Here is a 24,610-nt window from a genome sequence, read left to right as displayed (position 1 = left end):
CCTGCAAATTTATTAAAATTTTCGAATTTGTCAATTCTCAGTGGTTTTCCTTTTGCCTGCTTTAGGTTTTGCAGATATATAATCATGTCATCTGAAAATATGTCATTTTCAATTGGTATAATTTGAGAGTGTTTTGGCTAATATCCTCCAAAACAATAATATATTAAAATGGGTTTAATGAGCATCCTTGTTTTGTTCCTGGATTTACTTGAAAACCCTCTAGTGGCCTCACACTAGGGAGCTAGATTTTAGTTTAAAGCATATGTATGTTACAAAGAAAGTATCCATCAGTTCCTATTTCATTTAGTATTTTCAATAAATGATGTTAGATTTTTTTCAAGTGTTTCTCTGTATCTAGGGAGATAACCAAATGAATTTGCTCCTTAGTTCAATAAATAAGATTCTATTCCGTTTGCAAATGTTTCACTAAAGATTTTTACTTTTAAAATTAATACATAGTATTTTTACATATTCATGGAGTACATGTGATATTTTGCTACATGCACAGAATGTGTTGTGATCAAGTCAGGGTATTTAGAATATCCATCACCTGGGCTGGGCGCAGTGGCTCACACCTGTAATCCTAGCACTTTGGGAAGCCGAGGCAGGTGGTCACTTGAGATCAGAAGTTCAAGACCAGCCTGTCCAACATGGTGAAACCCTGTCTCTACTAAAAATAGAAAAATTAGATGGGCATGGTGGCACGTTCCTGTAATCCCAGCTACTCGGGAGGCTGAAGCACGAAAATCACTTGAACCCAGGAGGCAGAGGTTGCAGTGAGCTGAGGTGGTGCCACTGCAGGCCAGCCTAGGTGACAGAGCAAGACCTTGTCTAAATAAATAAATAAATAAAATAATAAACACTACATGGATCATTTATCATTTCTATGTATTGGAAATATTTCTAGACATCTCTTCTAGCTATTTGAAATACAATACATTGTTGTTAACTATAGTCACCCTATTCTTCTATGGAATATTAAAATTTATTTCTTCTAGATAACTGTGTGTTTGTACCCACTATCCAACCTCTTTTCATCCTCCCCACCCTTAAAAACACACCCTTCCCAGCTTCTGGTAACTATCATTAATAATTTTTACTTTAATATTTATGAATGAGGTTTATCTGTAGTTTTATTTTTTGATTACTTTTCATCATTCCAGATTTTGAAATCATTATTACACTTCCTTTTCAAAGGTAATTTGAAATAAATATTGATATATGCTACAACATGGAAGAACCTGAAAAACAGTATGCAAAATAAAAGAAGACACAAAAGACCACAAATTGTATGAATTAATTTATATGAAATGTATTAAAAAGGCAAATCTCTAGAGCTGGAAAGTAAATTAGTAGTTGCCTAGGGCTAGCAGTGAGTATGAGGATTAGCTATAAATGGGCGGGAGAGATCAAATTAGAATGACGGTAATGTTCTCAAACTTGATTGTAGTGATAAGAACACAACTTAGCAACTTACAAAAAATTGTTATATTGTACATTTAAAATGAAGATGAATTTTATGGTATGAAAATTATACTTCAATAAAGTTGCTAAAGACACAAATTTTTGAAAATTTAAATGTATTCTACCAAAACATTAAGTTTTGTTTAATGGAGAAAATAAAGTTGGAATTTTTCTTCCTTTCTGTGCTGTAGAATAGTTTAAGTAGAATGGGAAGTATCTGATAAATAATTGGTGGGATAACCAACAGAACTACTGGGCCTGGTGATTTATTGTTTATTAGGGTGGGGAAGTAGGGGGAGCTCTTTAACAATTTTTTTGGTTTCCTCTATAATGATTCACCTGTTTAGATTTTCTCTCTACTTAGGTCAATTTGGTTAGTTGTATATTTCTTTTAAAAATTATTTTTTTCTAGGTTTTAAACTATATGTAAATATATTCTTTATGTTATAATGTAATTATTCATCATACAATTGTTTTCCTCTTATTATTGTTAATGTTTGTGGTTTTTTTTCCTTTTTCCCTTGATTAGGTTAGATAATATTTGGTCGGTTTTGTTGATCTTATTTCAAATAATGATACCTGGATTCACAAAATATGTCTTAGTAGTTGTTATTCTTAGTAAATGATCCTAGGTATGCATTGTGAGATTTAAATATGTGAGATTACACAAATACATTTGTGTGTGTGTGTATGTGTGGTGTGTGTGTATTATGTGTGTGTGTATATATATATATGTATGTATGTATGTATGTATTTAAGAAAGATTCGTGAGTTTTGAACTTCAGTAATTATTCTGCTCCATTGCTTTGGTTTTCATCTCTGAGGAAACCTGTTGTACATATATCACATCTTCTACATTCTCTCTCTGTGAATATCTCTTGAAACTTACTAACCCTTATGTTATCTTTTTAGATAACTTTATTGGGGCATAATTTATATACCAAAAGTTCACTCACTTTAAGTGTATCATTTCATAAATTTTAGTAAATTTATAGAGTTGCACAAAATCACCACTGTCCAATTTAAGAGCACTTTCATCATACTAAAACCTTTCCTCACGTCTGTTTGCCATCTTTTCCCTCAGGCAGAATCAGATATCATAAAACTGCTTTTACTCTATGTGGTTTTGCATTTCATAGGATTTTTATGTAAATTAAATCATGCAATATGTACCTTTTTGTGTCTGTCCGCTTTCACATTGTATAATATATGTGAGGTTCATTTGTGTTACTGCATGTATGTTGTTTCTTTTTGTTACTGAGTAATATTCCATTGTATGAATATGCCAGATTTTACTTATCTATTCATCAGTTAATAGACATCCTGATTGCTAGCAATTATCGGTTATTATATATAGTGTCGCTATGAAAATTTGGCACAAACTAACACCTGGCAATGTAAGTCCTCCTAGTTATAGCCATTTTTAGTGAGTATGTAGTAATATCACATTGTGCTTTCAATTTGCATTTTTTCTAAAAAATAATGATTTTTAGAGTCTTTATTGTGCTCATTAGCCATTATATCTATTACTTGGTGAAAAATAGTAAATATATTTAGCCATTATTATTGGGTTGTCTTTGATTTTTGAAGAGTGAGAGGTCTCTACACATTTTCAATACAATCCTTTACCAGATATATCATTTGAAAACATTTTCCCAGTATGGATTGACGTTTTATTTTATTTTATATTATTTATTTAAAAATAGAGACAGGGTCTTGCTCTGTCACTCAGGCTGGAGTGCAGTAACACAATTACAGCGCACTGCAACCTCAAACTCCTGGGCTCGAGCAATCCTCTCACTTCAGCCTCCTGAGTAGCTGGGACTACAGGCACATGCCCCTGCACCCAGAATTTTATTTTTCATTTCTATATTTGTTAAGGTCAAATATCACTATGTTCCCCAGCCTAGTCTCAAACTCCTGGCTTCAAATAATCCTTCCACAGTGCTGTGATTACAGAAATGAGCCACAACACTCAGCCCTGAATTGTCATTTTATTTTCTTGATGTATCATTTTCTTTTTAAAGCATGCATTCAGTATGAGATCTAAGAAATCAATACCTAAACTAAGGTATATATATAAAATATATATAATATATATGATATATAAAATATATTACATATAATATTTTATATATTTATATATCATATATATTATATATACCTTAGCGTGTAGATAGATAGATAGATAGATCCCATGTAATTTTTCTAGGAATTTTATACTGTTAGCTCTTATATTTAGGTCTATGGCACATTTTAGCTAATTTTAGTGTATAGTATAAGACAAGGGGCTCAGTCTCTAAAAAAAAGTTTCCTTTTTGTTTTGTTTGGTCTTGGTGCCTTCCTTCCTGCCTGCCGTTTTTCCTTCTTGTCTTTCTTTTTCTTTCTTCTTTTTTTTTTGTTCTTTCATTCATTCTTCTTTCTTTCTTTTTGGATATGAATATTCAATAGTACCAACACCAATTATTGAAAAGATAGTTTTGCCCTTTTAATTGGTAATTCAGTTTATTCTTTTAAAACCTAAATTGGCTTCACATGTAAGGGTTAACTTTGGAGCATTCAATTATCTTCCACTGATCTATCTTCCATTGATCTGTATATGTATTCTCATGTCACTCACAAACTTCCAATTACTCTAATTTTTGAGAACATTCTGGAATATATTATAATGTCTTCCAACTTTGTTATACTTTTTCAAAATACCTATGAATATTTTCGGACCTTTACATTTCACGTAGATTTTAGGATCAGAATATTCATTTTCACAAATATAAAAAGAAAAAGAACACCCTCTATATTTGTATAGAGAACATAGAGATATCATAGGGATTTATAGATTACTTTGAGAATATTGTCATAATAATATTAAGTCTTTGAATCTATAAATACAGTATAATTGACTATTTTGATCTTTATTTTCAGCAATATTTGTAGTTTTCAGTAAAGTAGTAGAAAAGAAAACTCCAGACCTCATTTCCCCACGGAGACAATGATTTCACAATGATATATTTTCAGAAAGTCTTTATGAGAACTCTAGAAGCCAGTTAAGAAGTCAGAGTACACCAGGCAAGCACAAAGCCAAGAACAGTGGCATTGAAATGAAATCCTGGTGGGGAGCTGGCCTACTTTAAATGTCGACAAGCTGTTAAAAATGAAGGAGAGCTCATGAGTTTGTTACTGAACCTGAGAACATGCATTACCACAAATAGACATGAGAGAGAGAGAAATAGAGAGAGAGAGAGAAAGTAAGAGCTCCTGAAAAAGAAACTGATAAACCTCTTTTAATTGGAAAATTACAAACCCCAGTCCAGAAAAAGTGAATCCCCATAAAATATTTGAGAAGCCCCCAAAATCTCTAGCAGAGTTGACTGGCAAAGGCCATTATCTGTGCAAATCCAGTCCTTAAAAACTGGTAGAAGTGATTGTTTCTTCAAATGCAAAAATCTCAGAAAAAATAAGAACACATAAAACGAAACAGGGAGACATGGTCCCATGAGAAAAAGCCAACTAAATATCAAGAAACCTACCGTAAAGAAACAGGTATTTATGAATTACCTGACAAATAATTCCAAATAATTTTATTTACTAAACTGATGTCAAAAATTTCTTAGATATAATATCAAAAGCACAGGCAACAAAAGCAAAAATAGACAAATTGGACTATATCAAACTTAAACATCTCTACACAGTGAAGAAAACAATAAACAGAGTGAAAAGTCAACCTATAGAATTGAGAAAATATTTGCAAACCATGTATCAGATAAGTGGTAATATAAACAATATATTAAAAAATATTCCAGCTACCATATGATCCAGCAATACCTCTAGTGGGTATGTATCCAAAAGAACTGAAAAACAAGATCTTGAACACACTTATATTTGTTGCCCCATTATTCACAATAGCCAAGACATGGAAGCAACATAAATGCCCATGGACATGATGGTGGATAAAGAAATTTGCTATATACTTGCAATATAATAGTCTCTAGCCTTTAAAAAAAAAAAAAAAAAAAGAAATCCTGAAATATATTACAACATAGATGAACCTTGAAGATATTATGCTAAGTAAAATCAGCCAGTAGCGAAAGCACAAATAATACATGATTCCACTTACATGAGGAATCTAACAGAGGCAAACTCTTACAAAAAGAAAGTAGCATGATGGTTGACAGAGGCAAGAGATAATGGAAAGGGGGAATTGTTCAACGGGTATAGAGTTTTAGTTTTGTAAGATGAAAAAGATTTAGATATTTGTTATACAACAGTGTACATATAGTTAACACTATGGCAATGTACATATAGTTAAGATAATAAATTATATGTTTTTACCATAATAAAAATATTTTATAGCTTTCAGGATAAAAATATTATACCTTTTGTTAAATTTATAAATACATATCTTTTGGGAAGATTTTATAATGGAATTTTTATTTAGTTTTGTTTTTGAAATATTTATTGGTTATATTTCAGGACAACAATTAATTTTGTACCCTTGCTAAACTTGCTTATTGGTTCCGATAGTATTTTTCCATAAATTCCTTAGGTTTTTCTGTAAACATAATTATATAGTCTGCAAATAAAGACAATTTCATCTCTCCTTTCCATTATGTTTGCCTTTCATTTCTAATTATTGTATTTTTGCATTGGCTAGAACCTTCTAGATGATGTTTACAAGAAGTGAGCAGACATTTTTGCCTTATTCCCCATATTAAGTGGAAAACATTCAATATTTCACCATCAAGTATGTTACCTGTGTGTATTTGCAGATACTCTAATCAGTTGAGGAAGTTATCTTCTATTTCAACTTTATTTAGAGTTCTTATCAAAAAAGGGTTGTATTTTGTCAAATGCTTTTTTCTCATCCATGGTGATGATCGTGTGAGATATATCTTTTAAGAATATGATGCATTACCTTTTCTAGTGTTAAACCAACCTTGCATTGCTGGATAAATCTCTCTTGGTCATGGTGCAAAATTTTTTTGTTTCTAGACTCTGCTAAAATTTTGTTAAAGGTATCTAAACCTACTTTCATACAGGATATTGATATAGTTTTCTTTCCTTGTGGTATCTGAGTTTATTAGTATGTTAATACTGGCCTCATAAAATAAGTTGGAAATTCCACCTTTTCTTAGTCAATTTTGCATTGTTATAAAAGAATACCTAAGCCTGGGCAATTTATGAAGAAAAGAGGCATATTTAGCTCATGGTTCTGCAGGCTGTTCAAGAAGCATGACACCAGCATCTGCTTCTGGTGAGGGCCTCAGGGTGTTTCCACTTATGAAAGAAGTGAAAGGGAGCTAGTGTGTACAGAGATCACATGGAGAGAGAGGAAGCAAGAGACAGAGGGAGGAGGTGTCAGGCTCTTTTGAATAACCAAGACTAATAGCAAACTCACTCACCCCTAAGGGAGGGCATTAATCTATTCATGAGGGATCTGCCTCTGTGACCCAAACACCTCTCAGCAGGCCTCACCTCCAACACTGGGGATCAAATTTCAACATGAGGTTTGGATGAGACAAACATCCAAATTATAGCAGACCTCCTCTATTTTCTGACATAATTTGTATAGAACTGATATTATTTCTTCATTAAATGTTTGATAGAGTTCATCAGGTAAGCCATCTGAACCTTGGCTTTTTCTTGTGGGAAGGTTTTTATTACTAATTAAATTTTCTCACTTGAAATAGATAAATTCAAATTTTCAAAATCTTCTATGTTACTTTTAGTAACCTGTGTCTTTCTACTAATTTGCTCATTTACATTTAAACAATTTGTTGATATAAAATTGTTCACAACAGTTTTTTATAATCATTTTACATTCTGCAGGGACTGTAGTGATATCCATTCTTTCCTTCCTTAACCTTGGAATTTTATTTTTCATGATTGTTTTTTCTTTTCATTTGATCAGTCTGTGTTTATTATTTTCATTATTTTGTCAAAGACCCAAATTTAGGTTTAATTTCTATTGTTTTCTGTTCATAATTTTATTGTTTTCTGCCTAATATTTATTATTTTCTCCATTCTACTTACAGTGAGTTTGATTTGTTCACATGAGCTTTGTGAAATGGAAGCTTAGATTATTGAATACAATTTTTTTTTCCTATTTAAAGAAAGTGTTTGAAGTCATAAATGTCTCCCTAAAAGCTGCTTTAGCAGAATTTCATACATTTTAACATATTATGTTTTTTTATCCAGTCCATTTTAAAATTACCTAGTAATTGCTTTTAAAAAATGCTTGTATTATTTAAAAGTAGATTGTATAATTTCAAATATTTACAATTTCCTGAATTTCTTTCTATTCTTGAATTTCTAATTTTATTCTGGTGTACTCATAAATTATTTTCCTTTTATTATTTTATCTCTTTAATATTTATCATGATTTGTTTGATGCTCTAGTATATGGTCTATCCTGTAGAATGTTCCACATATACTTGAAAAGAATGTGTATTTGACTGTTTGTGGTGGAGTATTTTCTATGAAAATTAGGTCAATTTATTCTGGTATTAATCAAGTTTTTAATGTCTTTACTGACTTTCTGTCTGTACTAAAAATTACTGAAAAGGAAGCATGAAAATATTCAACTGCAATAGTCAATTCTTTATTACTGTTTTCAAATCTATCATATTTTATATGCATTTCAGGGGGTCTGTTGTTAGTTGCATACATATATATAAATGTTATATCTTCTTAATATGTTGAGACTCTCATCATTTTGATATGTTGTTCTTTGCCACTAATAACAATTTCTTTTTTAAGTCTATTTTGTCTGATAACAATATTGTCACTTGTCTTAGTTTGTTTTTTGTTGCTATTTCAGGATACCTGAGACTGAGTAATTTATTACTAAAAGAAGTTTATTTCGCTTATGATTCTGGAGGCTGGAAAGTCCAATACCATGGCACTGGCATCTGGTGAGAGCATGCTGGCTGCATCATAACATAACAAAGAGCATCACATAGCGAGAGAGCAAGAGTGTGCCAGCTCAGGTCTCTCTTCTTATAAAGCTGCCAGTCCCATGATGGAACCCTCACCCTGATGACCTTATATAATCCTAATTAAATCCCCAAAGCTCCATCTCCAAATACCATTAATAGCACCACTTAAGCTTGATTTTCATTACTGCTTCCATGGCATACCTTATCTCTTTCTGTTACTTCAAACATATTTGTATCTTTGAATTAAAACGTATACAGCATATAGTCGGACCTTGCTTTTTTATTTAGTCTGACAATCTCTTCCTTTGATTATGTTATTTAGTCCATTTTCATGTAATCATAGAAAATGTTCCAGTCATAGAAGTGTCCACCCCCATCTATTGTGGTACAGTATTCCTCTTTTATTTTCATTTTCACTTTTCACAGTTTCAGTTACCAGCAGTCAACTATGGTCCAAAAATGTTAAATGGAAAATCCTAGAAATAAGCAAGTCACTAATTTTAAATTCGCAGACTGTTCTGAGTAACATGATTAAATCTTGTACTGTCCTACTTTGTCCCACTCATTTTGCCCAAGACATAAATCAGCCCTTTGTCCAGTGTCTCCATACTGTATACACTACCCATCCGTTAGTCACTGAGTAGTTATAAGATTGACTGTTGTAGTATCACAGTGCTTGTGTTCAAATAATCTTTATTTTACTTAATAATTGTTCCAAAGAGCATGAGTAGTGATGCTGGTATATTTTTATAATTGTTCTATTTCATTATTAGTTACTGTTGTTAATCTTTTACTATGTCTAGTTTATAAATTAAACTACACCATAGTTTGTATAGAAAGAAAAACATGTACAGGAAAGAACATAGTATAGACTTGTGTCACTTAACAATGGGTATACATTCTAAAATATGCATTGTTAAGTGATTTGCCATTGTACAAAAATCATAGGCTGGGTGCCGTGGCTCACACCTGTAATCCCAGCACTTTGGGAGTCCAAGGGGGTCAGATCACGAGGTCAGGAGATTGAGACCATCCTGGCTAACATGGTGAAACCCCATCTCTACTAAAAATACAAAAAATTGCCCAGGCATGGTGGCGTTCGCCTGTAGTCCCAGCTACTCGGGAGGCTGAGGCGGGAGAATGGCGTGGACCAGGGAAGCGGAGCTTGTAGTGAGCCGAGATCGCACCACTGCACTCCAGCCTGGGTGACAGAGTGAGACTCCATCTCAAAAAAAAAAAAAGAAAAGAAAAAAAATAATAGAGTATACTTACACAAACCTAGATGGTATAGCCTACTACACATGTAGGCTAGGCTATCTGGTATAGCCATTGCTCCTAGGCTACAAATCTGCACGTTATTTTATTAAATACTGTAGGCAGTGTTAACACAAATGGTGTTTGTGTACCTAAGATGGAAAAGATAAGGTGCAAATATGACATAAAAGATAAAAAATGGTATACCTGTATAGGGCACTTACAATAAATGGAGACAGCAGGACTGAAATTTGCTTTGAGTGAGTGGATGAGTGAGTGGTGAGTGAATGTGAAGGGATAGGACATTACTGTACACTACTGTAGACTTTATAAACATTGAACACTTCCTGATGATTTGGCCCCTTTATTATTATATCATGACCTTTTTGTTTTATTTTATTTTCAATTTAAAGATGATTTTATGTTATTTAAGTGTAGCTGCTACTGCTTGCTTTTGGTTTTTATTTACATGGAATATCTTTCTTCATTCTTTCACATTCAATCTATGTGTGTCCTCAAAGGTGAAGTGATTCTCTAGTTGGGTCTTATTTTTTTATCCATTCAGCCACACTATGTCTCTTGATTAGAGAATTTAATCCATTTACATTTAAGGTAATTATTGATGGGTAAGAACCTACAACTGCCATTTTGTTTATTGTTTTCTGATTGTTTTGTCGATCCTTTGTTTCTTTCTTCCTCTCTTGCTATCTTCCTTTGTGAATATGTGATTTTTTTCTAGTACTCTACATGGATTCCTTACTTTTTGTGTTTTGTGTATCCACCATAGGCTTTTGCCTTGTGTTACCATGAGGCTTACATAAAACTTCTTATAGTTATAGCAGGCTATTTTGTGCTGATAACGACTTAATTTTGTCTGCACTAGAAAACTTTGCACTTTTACTCCTGTCCCTCACATCTTACATTCTTAATGTAACATTCACATATTTTAAAGTTGCTTTCCTTAAATTATTATAGATATTACTATTTGTATTTTAACTTTCATACTAAAAATATAAGTGATTTACACACCACTTAAAGAAGATATAATAATTATACATATATATGCACCAAACATCAGAGCACCTAGATATGCAAAGCAAATACTAAGAGTTTTGAAGAGACAGATAGATGGAAATATAATAGCAGGGGACTTCCATACCCTACTTTCAACAATGGACAGATTAGACAGACAAAATTAATAAGGAAACATTGGACTTGTACTGCAGTTTAGACCACACGGACCTAAGAGAAATATAGAACATTTAATCAAACAGAAGCAGAATGCACATATTCTCGAAAATGCATGGCACGCTTTCCAGTTTACGTCAACTTTAAGGCAAAAATAAAATTTAAAAGTATGTAAATGGGCACAGAACGTATCAGAACTTGAGTAATGCACAAAAAAGCGGTTCTAAGAAGGAAGTCTTTAGCAATAAATGCCTATAGAAAAAAATAAAAAGAAGATTTCAAATAAATAACCTAATGTTGCACATCAAGGATGTGTAAAAAGAACAAACTAAGCCCAAAGTTACTAGAGGAAGGAAACAATAAAGATTAGAGCAGAAATAATAAAATAGGCACTAGAAAAGAGATAGAAAAATCGATGAAACTGAAAGTTTTCTGTAAAGACAAAGACAATCAACAAAACCTTAGCTAGACTAAAAGAAAAAAGAGAAAACTTGAATTAATCAGAAATGAAAAAGGAGACATAACTGGTATCACAGAAATACAAAAAATCATAAGAGATGAATATAAACAACTATACACCAACATATTCAGTAACATAGAAGAAATTACACAGCCTACCAAAACTGAATCGTGAAGAAATAGAAACTCTAAACAGGGCAACAAGTAAGAAGATAGAATCAGTAATAGAATTTTTCCCATCAAACAAAAGCCTAGGACCTGATGGCTTTGCTGATTAATGTTATCAAATTAAAAAAAAAAACTAATATCAATTCTATTGAAACTCTTCCAAAAAATTGAAGAGGGGGAAATACTTCTGGAATCATTTTATGAGGCTACTATTATCCTGATAACAAACCCAGACAAGAACATTACAAGAAAAGAAAATTATAAGCAAATATTCTTATTAAACATAGATGAAAAAATCCTGAACAAAATAAATGAAATTTAACAACACATTAAAGGATTGCTCAACATAATCTAGCGGAATTTATCCCTGGGAGGCAAAGATGTTTCAACATGGGCAGCCAGTAAATGTGATACATCACATTAACAGAATGAAGGCCCAAACCATGTCATCATCTCAATAGATGCAGAAAAAGCATTTGAAAAAACTCAGCATACTTTCATGACAAAACTCCCAAAAAATTAGGTATAATAAGAATGTACTTTAACACAATAAAGGCCATATGTGGCAGGCCCATAGCTAAGATCAAATTCAACTGTGAAAAGTTGAAAGCTTTTTCTCTAAGATCAGGAACTATTAGGTATATCTCCTACAAACCTGCATGTTGTGCACATGTACCCTAGAACTTAAAAATAATTAAAAAAAAAAAAATATATATATATATAAAAGATCAGGAACAAAACAAGGTTAACCACACTCGCCACTTCTATTCATTGTAGTATTAGAAGTCCTAGCCAGAGAAATTAAGTAACAGAAAGAAATAAAAGGCATCTGAACTGTAAAGAAGCAAAATTGTCTCTGTGTGCAGACTGCATGATCTTATATATCTAAAAAACTCTAAAGACTTCACCAAGAAAAACTGTTAAAACTAGTAAACAAATTCAGTAAAAATTGTAGGATACAAAATTGACATACAAAAATCAGTAGTGTTTCTATACACTAACAATAAACTATCTGAAAAAGAAATCAAGAAAACAATCCCATTTACAATAGCTAAAAAATAATAACAACAACACAGAGTCATCCCTTGGTATCTCCAAAGGATTGATTCCAGGACCTTCCCACAGATATCAAAATGCACAGATGCTCAAATGTCTTCTATAAAATGACATAATATTTGCACATAACCTATGCACATCTTCTCATATACTTTAAATTATCTCTAGATTACTTATGCTACCTAATGCAATATAAATGCCATTTAAATAGTTGTCATGCTGTATTGTTTAGAGAATAATGACATTTCTTAAAGTCTGTACATATTCAGTACAGATTAACTATTTTTTAAAAACAGTTTTGATCTACAGTTGATTAAATCCATGGATGTGGATTCTACAGATACAGAATGCCAACTGTACATTGTTTACTTGAAAATTGCTTTGCAAATAACATGATTTTATATTTAGAAAACCCCATTGTCTCAGCCCAAAATCTCCTTAAGCTAACAAGCAATTTCAACAAAGTCTCAGGATACAAAATCAATGTGCAAAAATCAGAAGCATTTCTATACACCAATAACAGACAAATAGAGAGCAAAATCAAGAGTGAACTCCCATTCAAAATTTCTACAAAGAGAATAAAATACCTAGGAATACAACTTACAAGGGATGTGAAGGACCTCATCAAGGAGAACTACAAACCACTGCTCAAGGAAATAAGAAAGGACACAAACAAATGGAAAAACATTCCATGCTCATGGATAGGAAGAATCAATATCATGAAAATGGCCATACTGCCCAAGTAATTTATAGATTCAATGCTATCCCCAGCAAGCTACCATTGACTTTCTTCACATAATAAGAAAAAAACTACTTTAAATTTCATATGGAACCAAAAAAGAGCTAGTATAGCCAAGACAATCCTAAGCAAAAAGAACAAAGCTGGAGGCATCATGCTACGTGACTTCCAACTATACTACAAAGCCACAGTAACCAAAACAGCATGGTACTGGTACCAAAACAGATATATAGACCAATGGAACAGAACAGAGGCCTCAGAAAAAAACACCACACATATACAACCATCTGATCTTTGATAAACCCGACAAAAATGAGCAATGGGGAAAGGATTCCCTATTTAATAAATGGTATTGGGAAAACTGGCTAGCCATATGCAGAAAACTGAAACTAGACCCCTTCCTTACACCTTATACAAAAGTTAACTCAAGATGAATTAAAGACTTCAACGTAAAACTTAAAACCACAAAAATCCTAGAAGAAAACCTAGGCAATACCATTCAGGACATAGGCATGAGCAAAGATTTCATGACTAACACACCAAAAGCAATGGCAGCAAAAGCCAAAATTGACAAATGGGATCTAATTAAACTAAAAGCTTCTGCACAGCAAAAGAAGCTATCATCAGAGTGAACAGGCAACCTACAGAATGGGATAAAGTTTTTGCAATCTATCCATCTGACAGAGGGCTAATATTCAGAATTTACAAGGAACTTGAACAAATTTACAAGAAAAAAGCAAACAACCCCACCAAAAACTGGCCAAAGGATATGAACAGACAGTTCTCAAAAGAAGATACTTATGCAACCAACAAACATATGAAAAAAAAGCTCATTATCCCTGGTCATTAGAGAAATACAAATCAAAACCACCATGAGATACCATCTCATGCCAGTTAGAATGGCAATCATTAAAAAGGAAACAACAGATGCTGGAAAGGATGTGGAGAAATAGGAACACTTTTACGCTGTTGGTGGGAATGTAAATTAGTTCAACCATTGTGAAAGACAGTGTGGTGATTCCTCAAGGATCTAAAACCAGAAATACCATTTGACCCAGCAATCCCATTACTGGGTATATACCCAAAGGATTATAAATCATTCTACTATAAAGACACATGCACACATATGTTTATGGCAGCACTATTCACAGTAGCAAAGACTTGGAACCAACCCTAATGTCCATCAATGATAGACTGGATAAAGAAAATGTGGCACATATACACCATGGAATACTATGAAGCCATCAAAAAGGATGAGTTCATGTCCTTTGCAGGAACGTGGATGAAGCTGGAAACCATCATTCTCAGCAAACTAACACAGGAACAGAAAACCAAACACCACATGTTCCCACTCATAAGTGGGAGTTGAGCAATGAGAACACATGGACACAGGGAGGGGAACATCACACACCAGGGCCTGTCAGGGGGTAGGGGGCTAGGGGAGAGATACCATTAGGAGAAATATCTAATGTAGATGACGGGTTGATGGGTGCAGCAAACCACGATGGCACGTGTATACCTATGTAAAAAGCCTGTACATTCTACACATGTATCCCAGAACTTAAAGTATAATTTAAAAAAAAAGAAAATTGCTAAGACCATAAATTTTAAATGTTCTCACTCCAAAAAACTATGTGAGGTAATGCATGTATTAAATAGCCTGGTTTAACCATTCCATGATTTATACCTATATCAAAACATCATGTTTATACTATTACTAGGTATACTATGTTATACAATTACTATTACACTCTTATATACATGCTATACTATTACTATTACCTTAATATGTTTATACTATTACATGATGTTTCGTATATATTGTATATATATACAATTTTTACTTGTTAATTAAAAATAAAAATAAACAAAAATTAATAAGCAGACTAAATTATTTTATCTTATCATGCTAAAGAAAAGAAGTTGCTTTTTTTCTCATTGCTGCTTGCAATGTTAAGTTCTAATACTATATTTAAAAGTTTATCTTTTATCTTCACTACAATGTAAGCTCCATATTGATAGATCTCTCTCATTCTCTCTCTCGTTCTTTCACTCTCTCTCAATGTTGTGTCCCTAGTATTTTAAAAAGTGCCTGTCATAAATATGTGTTTAACAAATATTAAATATCTATTGAATTATTGAGAAGATCATTGTTCATTAATTGTATGTGGTTCTATTCTTCTACTAAAAAAAACTTATCTAGAGAAAGCAGTACACAAAACAAAATCAACAAAAAATGAGAACATTGTAGAAAGAAATGTAATTATTTTAGGGTCTTTCTATTCATAAAAAATCAGGAGAGTTCTAAATATTGTTATTCAACTAAGAGACAGAGATTAGAATTCATTTTTGTCTACAAAAGCATGTGGGTGTAGAGGTATAAATTTCCGAATTCACAGATTTGCTGAATCCAAAAATGTCTTTCAGCAGTTCTTCCCCTTAGTGAACATTATAGAATATTTCAAACACATATTCTGTGAATCACAGCATATGTCATAAGCTTATTTAGGTATATCCAAATCTAATTCAACCCTAATGACAGTCTGGTTTTTAGAATGATTCCACAATTAGCACTAAATGGCCTTCCTAACAGTCATACAATGGTATATGAATCATAAGAGTCATACAATGGTTTAGTTATTAAGATATCACTTACACCAACTTATAGTGAGAAGACAAAGAAGTCTACTTCAAAATCTCATTTCTGAAAGTTGACTGTTCTGTATATGTGCTATTGTTTTATTTGAAAAGCCATTTGACAGAGGGCCTCTAAAGAGTAGAAGAATCAAGTATTTCCTATCTAAAGTTTTCAGAGAACAGTTTAAAGAAATGACCAGTTTTAGTTTGGAGCTCTCTAAGGGGTTTGCTTCACCTTTATCATTGATCTTTCTGTTTGAGGTATTCATTTACCATCCTGACATAGTCTAGGCCTGCACTGCATGATGTTGATGATACTTTTGTCAACCTGAAGAATGCAGTGCCATTGTTACAGAAACTGTGCAAGAAACAGAGACCTTAATATGTACCATCTGTTTTACAGAAAAGCTCAATGTGGTAATGCATTTGCAATACCAGAAGCAATATCTCTAAGACATGAAATGAACATATGTTGTCTAAGAGCCTTCAGGCTGACATTGAAAAAGAGAAAAGATAGTACTTCAAGGCAAATACTGTCCCAGTAGAAAGACTGCCAGATCCAATATGGCTCAGCCTATTGACAAGTCTCTGGTGAACAACTTCATATAAAGATTTTCACATTGTTATGGGCTGTACAGCTCTCTGGCCCATCTTTTCAGCATGGGTAAAACAGTAGAAAACACCCCCTTTGTCACTCTGGGTACTTCTCTGTTTCAGAGCAACAGATGTTGTCAGAAAAAGTCACACTACACAATAAAGTGCTTGAATGATTATTTTTTAAGGCTGGAGTGAAATTGAAACTGTGACTTCCAATCAGTGAGCAGGTAGTTTTAAAAACAGAGCTTGAAATGCAGCTACTGGATGCTGTACAGAAACATCTAGCTATTTAACATCAATGCAAATTATGAATTTTATTAATAGCAGCTTACATTATTATCCTATATATGCCAAACTGTCTTGAATATCAACTGAAGAATTCTGACCTCAATTTTCTAGATAAACTCTAATATAAAATTATAGTATTTTACAATGTAAATTTTAAATATATATACAGTAGATACACACATATATACTACAGTATGCACATAGCCGTAGTCCATTTGTGTGTGTTATATATGTATAAGTGAGCATTACAATTCATTACAAAGGTCAAATGATGGATTATTAAACCCATTAGAAAGAAGAATAGTTAATTAGCTTAACAAGTGCTAGTTTGCTTATATTTTAGTTCCAAAGATTAAATATGAGTATAAGTAATATTATGCCATAATCAGGCTTAGCTCTTCATAAACATGTCAATATGAAATATAAGCCTTACATTTTAAAAACAGTTGAAAAAATACAGCAGTGGACTTGGAGCCAGGAGCTCTGTCTTTGAATGTCCAGTCTTCATTTAAAAGGTACATGACCTAAGTCTGACCTTGGGTCACCCTTCAAAGCCTCAATTACTTCATCTATAAAGAAGGGAATTGAACTAAATGATTTCTAAGTTTCTTTCCAAATCTAAGTATTAAATTCTTTTTACAAATAAACAATCTTTAAGAAGTTTAATATGGGGTGGCGGGAGTTTTTGAAGTATAACATCAAGATAATTAACCCATTTATTTTCTGTATTTTATGTTTTAAACTATACACTTATCTATAGGAAAATTGGGTTAAACAAACTATACATAGAACATCTAATTTTTATAGCTATGAATTTCACAATATTACATAAATTATTGTTCACATTCCTTCTAAATCTTACTTAGGAAAGAAGAGAAAAGCCTTCTTTGTACATAGCCTGTTAGATACTTGGCAGGTAAAAGATAATGGGAAGCCCCCTGACCCAATCACAACCATACTCCTGTATTTCCAAAGCTGATTTAATTGAATAACTTTTAGGACTTAGATGTAGGTCTATGATGATCTTTAATGTAAAGTATTTCTTTTGAATGATCTTTATCTTCTATTTAAATGAACTTGACATGATAGCTCTGGTAGCCTGCCAAGGATCCAGGACTTACACCTGACATCCTGATCTTGTTCACACTTATGATCCAAGGATGACATTAATTAGGAGATTTTGGCTCTCTTCAGAGTGGTATTCTAGGCACGAGGTCAACTGTCTTCCCCCAACCCACTTACCTCTAGCATAATAACAATTTGAATTATGTTTCTCATAAGAGGAGGCTGGCTGGTTCACTAATTGTTCTTTGGTAATTATGCTGCAAATGGAAACCCCCAACATAGAAACATATATTCAGCGTTTGAACTGAGAGTTTGTATAGACTTTTCCACACCCTATTCTAAAGTTGCACTCTCACTTTAATTACTAACTTCTACTTGCCTTATAACATCCTAAATCCAGTCTCTGATCACTATCACCTCCTTATTTTTTATAACCCAGTTTCTGCTGTTAATGGCATATATTATATTTGAGAGCTGCACAGAGCAGTGAATGTTCTGGTTACCCTTGGATTTATAGAGCTTTATTCAAACTGCCGCCTGGTCTCTTGACCTGTCAACAGTCAGGGGCGGATCAACAGAACTCTTCTCTTCACTGTGGGTTAGACAAAAGCCACTGATGAAATTCACTTCCAACCACATAAAGTTCAAAGGCACTGGCCTGAGTGGTCCAAGTGTTTATTCAGGAACATGTGGATCTGATGAGTGTGAGGAGATTGGTGCAGTATGGCTCAGATGCAAGTCATTGAGTATAATTGATTTTTAATGGGCTGGCTACCTGCCACCAGATGTTCATCAATTAGGTACGCCTTAAAAATCAACACAGCTGCTCATTTCATGCTGACTATCCAGTCGCTGAGGTATTGTTACATAGAATAAGTCATATCTGTGCTGGGTGATCATACTTTTTTTGCTCTTGACCAGTCATGATCTAGGCCTACAATTATTAATAGCATCTCCTTTCTCTCTCTCAAAATGTCCCGGTTTGAATAATAAATCACATGGGCATTTACCTATTTGTCACACTCTTTCATGCACTGTACAAAGTAAATTAGACATAGGTCTTGCCCTCTAGCATCAAATAATTCATGTTAACGTCATACAAAAAACAGGTCTTACCTCTGAAAATCATTAAATTTCAGCACTAACAGGAACTTTGAGATTGCATTTAGTCTAATGCTTCTTAAGAACTGGTTTGTGAATTGGTGAATTAATCTTTACCAACTTTCTTCTGCTTCTCCTGAACATATTTGCAAAGCATCATCTCAATGTCCTCCTTTGATTCTTCCATGCTGTTTCTCTCAACTCTTCTAAACTCTCTCTGGGGCTACCTTATTTCCTCATGTGACTAGTAGAGCTCGTGTCCAGGGAGGATATTTCTCTCCTTTGAATCAATGTCTCCCCTACAACAATCTGATTCAATGACCTTGTTGTTCATTATATTGGAATATACAATCACTTTTAGGTAAAAGCAAATATCCATCCTAAAATATTTTGTAAGATAATTTAATTTTGTGTCTATAAGGAAGACAGTGTTTTTATAAATGGATTTTCTACCATCTTAGTTATGTTATTTTGTTTATGTTATTTTGTATGAGAATATTAAAACTTTTTAAAAAAAATTTTAACCCTCTTCATGCTACACTGTGCTATTTTAGATTAAGTGTCTACTGGATAATTTTGATTAGGTCTAGCCCAGTCCCTACTTAGGAGACCACGTTTCCCTTCTGAATCTCCATTGATCTCCAGGAAGTATTTGCCCTCTAGTGGCTGCAGACTCTAATATTTAGCACATATATATATATTTTTTACTCTTTTTAAATTTAATTTTGATATTTATCAAAATAATAGTTATAGAGGATTTAAAAAATCATATACTCCTAATATCTGTAATGAAATACAGAAGTGCCATTTCCCATGGCAATCACTTTCAATCTTTTAGTTATTCCTTTTGCAGTTACCTTCATATTCCTAAATAATGTATTTAACTTGCTATTTTTAAAATTTTTTCTATTTTAGAATTTTTCTCCTTTTAGAAGGGGAATTTTTTTTTGCAACAATGCTCTCACAGAAATATTGTCTTTGTTCTCACAATTTTTGGTTAATTTGGTAAATTTGGTTCTCAAAATTTTTGGTTAATTAAATACCACAATTTTTGGTTAAACAATCAGGGTCAATACTAGGTTATGACTTGGTAAATTTTGTTAAAGTTTGGCTGGGTAGTAAATTATGATCATATTTTATTTTCTAGGCCATCTTTTCTTATCTCAAAAACTAGCGATTATCTTGTCGTCTCTTCAGCTTTAATTTTGTTTGTTTAGTTTTCTGTGTATCTATCATAAATTTGGCAGCCCCAACTTTCTCCCAAACCTATAAATCTCTCAATTCATTCTTGGGTAATCTGTAAGTTCCTTTTTATGTTGCTTGAAATAGCCTCATGAAGAGTTGGTCCTCCTATTCCAATCTGTACCCTCAGGAAGAAGGCTTTGCTGTTGTTGCTATGGTTGTGTTTTCTCCTCTTATCCAGTGTCACTGTTGATAAATCTAACGCCATTTTGATACCTGACCTTTTGAATGTGAACTGCTTATTTCACTCATTTAGCTTTGTTTTCTTCCACACTGGATACTCTTAGCTGTCTCTCTTTAAACCTAGCATTCTGAGATTTCATAACAATGCCCTCTGCTATACGTCTTATTGCATTCACTGTGTTCAAAGTTATTGGGTACTTTTGATTTGAAATTTACATTCTTTGTGTCCAGAATTTGTCTTTAAAATGATTTAACAGATACTATCTTTCCCTTTTTTTTCTCATTCCCTCTTTCTGAAACTTTAGGCAGATGTTAAGAAAATTTGGGGACTGAATCTCTAATTTTTAAAATATTTTTTCTTGTTACATTATCTTTTTAATATTTCATTTTTATATTATCTGTTACTGTTTTACTTATAGGAATATTCCAATTTTTATCTTAAGAAGTGCATATTTATATTTTTAATGTTAAATATTTATTACATCATGATGTTGGAGTTATAGGTAATATTTATTGCTTTATTTGTCCTTCGCTATGTTTATCTCAAATATTACCCAATGTAATTTAAAAGTAGGTATGCAATGCATGTTTGTATATGTGTGCATGGGCCTGTGTGTATGCATGCATGCATGCATAAATTCAAGGTCATATTAAACTATTGATTTCTAATTTTGTACTAGTATCCTATAAGGTAACTGTATAGCTCTTTCACTGTTTTCATATTAGTTGATAAATAACTCTGTCCATTATTTTTGCTTTATAAATACCTGTGCAATAAATATGAACAATATGTTATTAATCATTTCCTTAGATGCATTTCTAGACTGAAATTAATGGATAAACTGTTATTCATGTTTTTACGATTTTGATACAATTCCAAATTGATATACAGAGCAGTTACACAATACTTTTTAGCTTTTTATGATCAACAATTAGTTTATACATATTTCCAGCCTTTTACATTTCTTCTTTCATAAGTTATCTAGCAACATTACTTTTCCATTTTTCTTTTTGTAGCGGGGACTCTTTTTTAAAAGATATTTAATAGTCACATCTATACCCATTCTCTGAAATGCATGTTGCAAATGCACTTTATTCTAACATGAAATATTTTGGTTCTTAGTTTTGATGTTTTGATTCAAGTGTTTCTGATTTTTTTCACATGAAATAAAATATGTTGATGGATTTTGTGTTTTTTATTATATTTATATTTACACCTTTTTTAAACTTGACCTCTAGGACACCATTCTTTAATTCTTCTACACCACACATTACACATCCTCACTGTCTACTGATTTCATTTTAAATTTCATGTAAATTTATGACAGTAAATATTCTACAGGCTGAAGACACCTGTATTTTTATCTTTAGCTCCAACTCTTTTCTGAATTTCAGTCTCACATATCCAGGAGTGCCCTGGCTTAACAACCAACTTTTAGAAAAAAAGAACACATGTATAAATATACATAAGTTTATTATAAATTTTACTGATATAAAATGTGTGTAGCACATAAGTTACAAACAATAATGAAATAGACAATATTATAATTTCTGATTTTATATAACCAGTTTATTCTCATAAAATATTTCTCTTTATTTTTGCTGAACTTTTGTATCCATGGTAAAATTATGACTGCAACTGATAAACGAGTGTAGATGCTACATAAATGTTTGTTGGTATTTTTATTTATATTAGCAAGTAAGAGTGCAACAACAAAAACTTATGTCAGAATTTTTTGTTTTTGTTTTTTAGATGGGGTCTCGCTCTGTTGCCAGGCTGGAGTGTAGGGGCGTGATCTCGGCTCACTGCAACCTCTGACTCCCTGGTTCAAACAATTGTCCTGCCTCAACCTCCCGAGTAGCTGGGATTACAGGCATGTGCCACCACACTCAGCTAATTTTTTGTATTTTTAATAGAGACGGAGGTTCACCATGTTGGCCAGGATGGTCTCGATCTCTTGACCTCATGATCCACCTGCCTCGGCCTCCCAAAGTGCTGAGATTACAGGCATGAGCCACTGCGCCCAGCCCAGAATTTTACTCCTTCATCAATGCTGTGTGGAATTTCTTTGCTGAATCAAAAATACTTTTCAAATACTGCAAGAATATCTTCTTGTTTGTTTGTTTGTTTTGGTGGTAGTCACAATGCAGCAGCCACAAACAGGATGCATGTTTAAGGTTAATCTGCCCTATTAACATTTTCTCTGCCACTTTCTAAACTATAAAAAAATCATAAAAAGTTCTGATTTGTAGCATTCGTTACTTTCCATGGTCTAAATATTCACAGCATGGCTAATTTCAAGTCACCAACATGACACCACTGAATGTGGAGCTGGGAAAACATATACACTGGCACACCATTGTATAATGCTTCTACCATATAGATACGATAGAAGTAAATAACTTTGAGGACATGAATATTTTTAAAATCTAGTTAAAAGTTAGGAAGTAATGAGTTTTGATGATCTATTACCTTATCTTTGAATATAATTTAATCAAGTGTAAGTTTACATAATTTAATTTTTAATAAAGAGTCTGTTGGCAACTAGCTTGTAAAATTCCTAAAAAATAAACGGCTGGTTTACATAGCATTCCTTTACTATGGCATCTGTGATTAGTTAATACAAATATAATGTCTTCAAAATGCAAATTATCTTACAGATCTGGAGGACAGAAGTCTGAATGGGATCTCACTGGGCTAAAATCAAGGTGTCCAGAGGGTTGCTTTCCCTTCCTGAGGCTATAGGGTAGAATTTTCCTTTTCCAGCTTTTAGAGGCCTCCCACTGTCTTCCCATAAGCCCCTTTCATCTTTAAAACCAGCAACAGTCACTGGAATCTTTATTACATTGCATCACTCTGACAATGACTCTTCTGCCTCCCATTTCCACATACGGGAATTTTGTGATTACATTGGGCTGACTCAGATAATCCAGAAAAACTTTTTATTTTATGATCAGATGATGACCAATCTTACTTCCATCTTCAACCTCAATTTATCTTTGCCATGTAAACGGGCATATTCACAGGTTCCAGGGCCTAGAACACAGACATCTTTCGGCAGGAATTATTCTGCCTACCACAGGCTCTTGCTTGTCCCTACAGCCTGCTAAACATTTAACTTTCAGTCCAACATTGCCATTCAGATGTCTAATTGGCATCTCAAACCAAATTCAAAACCTAGCTCATATTCTCCATCCCCGAGAATTCTGTTCTCCATTTAGTCTTCCATTTGTCAACTATACAACTGAATTTTTAATTGCCAAAGCAAATTATTGACCCCTTACATACTCTGATATCCCCAAGTTATATCTCAAATCCATCACCAAGTTCTATTTGCTCTATTTTCAAAATAGCTAGAATTCAAAACTTCTCACCACCTCACTTCTACTACCAGTGCTTCAGAACATTTCTTAAACTATGGTAAGTATTAGTATTTCATGAATGAGCTAATGAATGAACATAGTCTTTCATAATTACATGATCACATATATACATATTTTAGTATCTTCTATACTGGTTTATGATTTTTGTTTGCTTGATTACATTTTAACCTCTAATAAAGCTATAATTTTATGCTAATGATATATAACTCTGATAAAAAATATTTGTTTTCAATGCAAACTAAAAAACATAGGGTTTATTCAGAATTCTTAATTGAAAACAACAGAACTTTAAAAAAAAGCCCACTTTTTAAATTAGGCTACATGTTGGAAGCCTAATCGCACTTTTTATTGTTAGACAAGTCAATACTGCTTTAATACACATTTTATAAGTTTCTTGCTGAAACTGTATATGAAATGGATTGGTTTTCATAGATGAACGTATTTCATCTATGTATTTCATCTAAGTATTTTATGACTGACTCATAAAATGCTGCACATAATGTATACAACTCAATGAATTTGGGGATAAGTATATACTCGTGAAAACAAAAGAAACCATTAACTTAAGGATCTAATAAATTTATTATAAATACATATGGTTCAAAAAATCGGAAGGGGGGTGGATAAATCAGGCTGTGAAAATAAGTAGGATTCTCAGAATAGCTACAACATTGAGCCTAACACTGCTATAACCCTATTATTCAAATTTGAAACTGGGACATTTTTTCTTCTCTCTTTCATGATTTTATGATTTCTAGAAATTTCTTAGCAAATATTATACACCAACCATTCTTAATCTATTCCATTATTAAATTAGGTGAAAAATATGATCAGTTGCAAATAAAAATGA

Source organism: Pongo pygmaeus, chromosome 6 (genome assembly GCF_028885625.2).
Source record: "Pongo pygmaeus isolate AG05252 chromosome 6, NHGRI_mPonPyg2-v2.0_pri, whole genome shotgun sequence".
In the NCBI taxonomy this organism is placed as follows: domain Eukaryota; kingdom Metazoa; phylum Chordata; class Mammalia; order Primates; family Hominidae; genus Pongo; species Pongo pygmaeus.
Note: the sequence above shows the minus strand (reverse complement) of the source record.